Genomic DNA, 7,248 nt, shown 5'->3' with positions numbered 1-7,248 from the left:
GTATTGAGGAAATTCTCTACTTGCTATTCTTTACCTTTCTTGAGCACTTGGTTCTCTCCTTTTTCATTCATATTTTATTTTCTTATATTTATTTATTGGTCTATTTTTGTGGTGCTGAGGATTAAACCCTCAACCCTGACCCTTCTAGGAAAGCATTTTATCACTGAGTCCACCCCCAGACCTCATAAACACTTCAGCATGCCAGAGAATCCTTGTATAACTTTTATTGAAGTGGGTTCAAAATTACAGATCAATATAGAACTGGAAACTTAAAAATATTAAGTCTTTCTATCTATGAATATGGGTAAATCTTCATTATTAAGATCTTTTTGTACATATTTATGTAATTTTTTTTAAATTTTACACCTTTGAGAATGGCATGGTTTTTTTAGATTTATTTCAAGTTGCTTCTTAGTCTCAGTTATAAAGTGTATATTATTTAAGATAATGCATTCTCTTTTTTGTCCCTCAGTGTACTGCAGCAATTTATTTTTCATCACTCAATGAAGTGTTACTGGGGCCTAAAGTTCTCACATCACAATAGAAAACCAAAAATTTATCATCTTGTAAAGAATTGAGTACAAAAAAATCCTTACACAAATTAAAATGAATAAATTTACAGGTGTAAATACAAACTGTTTCCAGCTCAAGACAAGTAATAACCAATGGTGGTCAGGCAGAAAAATGTTGGTAAGAATGGAAACTGAGTCTTAAGGCTTGGACTTTTCCACCCTGTTAGACACACAGGAGGTGACAACAGTCCAGCCCGAGCAGTCCTGGAACAGTCTGTCAGCTGACACATGAATACCCTGCACAGATCACTGCTGTGATCTCTTATTTGCTAAGGCATGGACTTCTCTCCTGTATGAAAGCTCTCACCTCAGGCACCAGGTGACTGAGTCATATGGACTAAGGGCTTAAATTGAAGGTGTGCACAGGGCATTAAACATATACCAAGGCAACAGTTAACTTGACTACAAGGTCAAAATCATCAACAAGTTCTACCATCCAATGCTGATATCAGATACAAGCTTCAAGGACAAATTTCTTTTCAAAGACTTATTCAGGTTTCATGAGGCTAGCATGAGGTGTATACATTTTCTAAGGCAAATTTGTACTTCTGAATCAGCTCATACAGCAGGTGCCTGGCATCTGCTCAATCCATCTAGAAGCATTTGAGGTGGACATTGGAGGGGGCTGACTCGTGGTACTCCTGCTTGCTGATACACTTCTGCTGGAAGGTAGACAGTGAGGCCAGGATGGAGCCACCCTTTCATACAGAGTACTTTTGCTCAGGGGGAGCAATAATGTTGATCTTCATTGTGCTGGGCACCAGGGCTGTGATCTCCATCTGCATTCTGTCAGCGATGCCTGGGTACATGGTGGTACTGCCAGACAGCCCATCATTGGCATAGAGGTCCTTGCATATGTCAGCATCACACTTCATGATGAAGTTGAAGGTGGTCTCATGGAAACCAGGGGATTCCATTCCCAGGAAAGACAAATGGAAGAGAGCCTCTGGATGTGGATCTGTCTCCTGGAAGGAGGTCTATGTGACATTCTGTCAGGAGACAGACACCCCGAACAGTCCACTTGGGAACTAGAGCTCTGTGCTACCCCCTGGAAGGAGGCCAATACAGTGTGCACCTTTCAGGCCACTTGGGGACTAGGGCCCCATACTCCTTATCCTGTGTTCTGTGAACAGGATACTCTGCGGTCATTAAAATAGCTCTTCTATGGTTTATGAGCCTGTCATCTCCTAGATTCACAGAATTTCTTGTTACTTTCCTTTACCAACTGATAATCTGCCAAATAGGCTAGTAACTGTTTATGCATGGCTTGACCTTTAAGAGGTATGGCTAGCTTAACTGCAAGCACATAAAGTACAGTGTTATACACAGTAAAGACAGAAACAGCTTCCTATGTAACATCTCTCCTGGATAAAGCTCTTCTCCTCAGATCTTTGCTCAGAGACTGAGTCCCTTTTCTCATTGTTGCTCTGGCATTTCAGATTAGGAGAGTGCAACACCCTGGTGACCCTCCAACATTGCAGACTAGGATAGTGCAATAAGTGACAGACACTGCAATGTTGCAAAGACAGTGCAAAATCTGGACACTGAAACCACTGTTGCCAATGGTAATAAACTGCCCAATGGGCAGGTCATATTCTTCTCCAGGGAGGAAGAGGATGCAGCAGTGGCCATCTCCTGCTCGAAGTCCAGAGTGACATAGCTCAGCTTTTCCTTGATGTCATGCATGATCTCCCACTCGGCAGTGATGGTGAAGCTGTAGCCACACACTGTCAGGATCTTCATGAGGTAGTCTGTCAGGTCCCTGCCAGCCAGGTCCAGATGCAGGTCCCTGCCAGCCAGGTCCAGCTGCAGGATGGTGTGGGAAGGGCATAGCCTGCATAGATGGGCACTGTGTGGGTGACCTTGTCACCAGAGTCCATGACAATTCCAGTGGTGTGCCCAGAGGTATACAGGGACAGCAGGGCCTGGATGGCCACATACATGGCCAGTGTGTTGAAGGTCTTGAACATGATCTCAGTCATTTTCTCTCTGTTAGCCTTGGGGTTCAGGGGGCCTCCATCAGCTGCACTAGGTGCTCCTTAGGGGCCTCATGCAGCTCATTGTAGAAGGTGTGGTGCCAGATCTTCTCCATGTCATTGCAGTTGGTGATGTTGATGATGCTGTGCTCCATGGGGTACTTCAGGGTCAGGATGTCACACTTGCTCTGGGCCTGGTCGCCCACTTAGAACTACTTCAGGTTCATGTCCAACATCACACCCTGGTGGCAGGGGCGCCCAACAAACACAGCTCAGGGGGTGTCGGTGCTAGAAAAGTCACCTTTGCACATACTGGAGCCATTATCAATAACGAGCCCATGAATTTCTTCTTCCATTGTGATCAGCAGAGTAGAGACAGCACAATGGCAGGAGGACATGAAGTGCAGGCCTGTGGCAGTGAGTGAGCAGGATAATGCATTCTCACTGATGCTGCTATTATGTATACGATATATATGTATATATATATATGTATATTATGTAGTAAATAATAGCATTGCTATTGATGTTTGTAGGTTAATCATATACTCTGCCATATTCATCATCTGTTTCTTGAATCTTAGTATTTTTGACTATAAAACAACAATTTTACTCAGTTGTTATGAAGTAAAAATAAAGGAAACCACATAAAGTTTCCACTTTACAAGTGTCCTTTATTACATCTCCTTTGGCATAACCTTCTTTTTGCTCAGAAATGTTCTCCGTGTTCAGTGCAGAGTGAATTTCATAATCCAGGACCCTGGAAGGACTCTCAATTAAGCACAGTTGGTCCTCTAGTTGGTCTAGCTTCAGATCTTGTGTTTTGTATTCTACCTACGGTAGATAAAAAATATTTTTAATTGCATCTGTACTAAACATATACTAATTGTTTTATTTTCAAAGAATTATAGATTGACAGATAGTTGCTGAATTAGAACACAAAGAATCCCAAGAATTCTTTCCTCAGCTTTCCCAAAATATCATATTATGTAACAGTAGTACACTATCAAAACTCATAAAATTGACAATGGTACAAAATAAGCATTGCCGTTTTATGACTTACAAAACCAATGCCACAATCAACATACAAATCTGTCCCATTGCCCCAAGGATTCTTTACAGAAATCCTTTGAGGTTGGTATTTGCCACTCAGCATAACTCATTTGAGGTCCATTCAAATATTTGCATGTATCAATAATTTATCCCTTTTTATAGCTGAGTAGTATTCTATGGTATTGATGTACCCTGGTTTATTTATTCACTTATTCAGAAACACTTTGGTTATTTCCTGTTTGAGGCTATTACAAATAAATTTTCTGTGAACAACCATGTGCAGATTTTTGCATGGATTAAACTTTAATACCACTGGAATTAATGCCCAGGAATGAAGTTACTAGAGAAAACTGATCTGGACATAGTATATATTTCTTCTATTATTTTTTCTGAATTCTGAGTGCCAATGTTTGTTAAGGATTAGTGCATCTATGTTCATGAGAGTTGTTGGACTATTGATTTCTTTGGATACTCCAGTTTTGATATGAGGTGTCTTTTGTATTTTACCTCCATGTATGACTAAAAGAGAGCAATTATCCATTCAATTGGTCTTTTTAGTGATCAAAGGATGATGTTTGAGTTACTCATGAACATGTTTGCCATCTATCTGCACCATGGATGCTCACGTGGCAGAATCCAGAGCCTGACACACTCAGTGTTTGTCCTTTGGTTTTATCAAGACAAAATCCCAGTGCAAACATGATTCTAAGAAAAAAGTGAGATTACAGTAGAAACTGAGTGAAACTGTTTTTCTTCCTTAAAGTAGTAGAATGCATATATAAAATATATTTATATAAGCATTATATAAATATATATATACTATAAATATATTAAAATATTTAAGTATACTATATATTTAATTATGTATTTAAATATGAACATACACTTAAATATATATTAAAGTAATCAAACACTTCTCATTTTATCAAGTGAAACCAGATAGTCTTCATACACTCATGTGCCAAAAAAATTAAAGGATCTGATTTTGTAATAATTCAAGACTGATCCAAAACAATGTGCTCTCTCTTTCCAAACAATTTCTTCTAGAGACCATATATGATGCCAACTATTCTGCCGGGTCTCATAACTCTTTTTTATGTACAGATAGCAATTATAATTTAAAGACATATTCTGGTAAACACAATATAATATGAACTTTTCCAAGTTTGTTTGCAGTTTCAATAATGTGACATTGTCATTTTCAAGTCTGTAAGGACTTTGAGGGGGACTCTGTACAAGTCTTTTTCACTTTGTTTTCTGAATGTATTTTGATCAGACCATGACCAGGTTGTCAGATGCATAATTTTCTTCTCCTTACCCTGGTCTGGGTCATTAGTTTATTCTACATGTGTTCCACTGAAATAATCTGACTTTGTGAGTGACATTTGCTTACTCAATCTCCTTGTTAGGCAGAGGAGGAAATACAAATCAGGTTGTTTAAGAGATTTACCCAAGATGATGAGAGGACTACTTTATCACTTCACAGGTATGTAAATTTCCTAAGGTGGCTGCACAAAATTACCATGAGCTTAGTGACTTAAAACAAATTTCTGATATTACAGTTATAGTGTTCAGAATTCTGAAGTGAGTCTTCTGACCTACAGTCAAGATGTCCACAGGGCTGCCTTCCTTCTGGAAGCTCCAGGGAAGAATTGTTTCTCGCCTTTTTGGGAGTCCATCTGCTTTTCTTGTCTTATGACCTGATTTTCCATCTTCAAAGCAAATCACTACACCCTTTGCATCTGTCATCACCTCTTTTCTTTCTGACATGTTTCTGTCTCATAAGGACCCTGTGATCACATTGAACCATCCTGGATAATTCACTATTTTCTTCCTAGCTTAAAATCCTTATCTTGCTGTGCAAAGTCCCTTTTACCAGAGTCACAGATTCCAGAACTAGCACACAGACAGCTTTGAGGAAACCATTATTCTTTCTAACTTAATTGGTAATTTTGCCATGTGGACATTTTTCTTCATTAAATAATATTACAGATTATACTTTATCACTTTATCAGCAAAAAATACAAATATTACTTAAGTCTGATTTATTATTATATATTCATCATTATGATGACTGCATTTTTCTTCTGATTTAGAAAGAAATGAAAATTAAACCATTTCATTGACCTACTGTACCTAATAGATAGCTAGTCCCCTGGAGGACTAAGATAAAAAGGGATTCAGATGTTTGAATTTCCCATTCTTTTTCTTTCACTCACTTCCATAAGCCTCTTTTGGAGTTTCAGAGCTAAACTGTGTAGATAATTACATGCTACTTTGGAATGGTCACAACATATGGCTCCTTTCAGTGTGATTAAGAGTCCATTCATCAATGCAGTTTTGTTGATCCTGTTGCTAGGGAGCTACACAGACAGCTTGCTGCCTGATACTCAGGAAAGTCATCATCACATCAACACAGTTAGATCTTCATGAGCAAGTGCTTTTGCCTCCAACCTCCATGGTCTTTTGAGTGTTCCAGCTATGTAAAATCCAGAGAGAAATTTATACATCCTGAGGTAAAGATCTACCTGCATCCTTTCTTCACACTGCTGCTACTTTCTCTAGCCCATGAAATGAATGATATTACATGAATATGTGACACATTATAATAGTGACTGTGGGCCAATGTCCTCCCAAGTGAAGGATCAACCAGAGGACCCAAGCCAAAACTACACAGCATCCACAGAGTTTCATATCTCAACAACCTACATTCATGCAAGGAGCAACCTGTACCATGTCATGAGACCCCTGTCTCTCTCATTGGTACACATAATAGAGTTTCTGAAATACTGACTTGACTCAGTTTTGAGGTCCTGGCCAGAGGTTTGTCCATTCCCCTTCCTGAGCACACAATTTAGTCCATAACTAACCTCCTCTTTTTCTGGGCTCTCACACTTTATCTAGGTTATTATTTCTCTTATCACTCCAGGGACAGGTATTAGAAAATTAGGGACAGTCCTTGGGCCCCAGAACTGGCTGGCATTATTCAAACTTGTCCTAAATCAGTTTCCTCTGCTTCATCTCTTTCTTCCCATAGATGCTACATAAAGGAGCTTGACCACAGTTTCCTTCTCTTACTCTGCATAATCACCTCCCCCTAGGAAACTCCAGAGTGGCCCCTGGTGAGGCATGCTCCCTCCCTTATGAGTATGTGAGTAAAATAAGTATCCCTCAATGGCAGCCCTGTCTTGAAAATCACTGGCCTTCCCACACTGCCAGAGTCATAAGACCTGTTAAAACACAGACACATCTTTACAAACAAGAACTGAAACCTGGCAGTGATTTAAATGAACAGTTCAAAGAGCACATTGAACCCAGGTTAAGCCTATGAGAGCCCAGGAATGCAGCAATGGGATTGGTGAGCTAAAGTGCTGAAACTGGCATATGAAAAGTGAGGCGTTTAGAATGCAAACACAAAGAAGATATATTCATATAAAGAATTAATGAATGAGACCTGGTTCCTAGTCTGTCTTATAGGAATACAAATGTTCATTTATTCCATATATTAATTACATATGAAAAGCTTTGTAAGTACTGTCTTATTTAATCCTCACCATAGGCACACAGGTTTAGCAGTATTATATTCTTATTAAAGATTTAGAAATTGAGGCTCAAGAAAATTAATTGCCTAAAGTCACATAAGTAGTAAG

General features: G+C 39.2%; 1 pseudogene; it reads right to left on the bottom strand.

Moving 5' to 3' along the window:
* Window positions 1-1,165: 1,165 nt before the first annotated feature.
* LOC124965441 (actin-like) lies at window positions 1,166-2,904 on the bottom strand (annotated as a pseudogene).
* Window positions 2,905-7,248: the final 4,344 nt, after the last annotated feature.

The sequence above is a fragment of the Sciurus carolinensis genome, chromosome 15, assembly GCF_902686445.1.
Source record: "Sciurus carolinensis chromosome 15, mSciCar1.2, whole genome shotgun sequence".
NCBI lineage: Eukaryota > Metazoa > Chordata > Mammalia > Rodentia > Sciuridae > Sciurus > Sciurus carolinensis.
The sequence above is the reverse complement of the archived record's forward strand: the minus strand, read 5'-3'. Positions and strand labels throughout refer to the sequence as shown.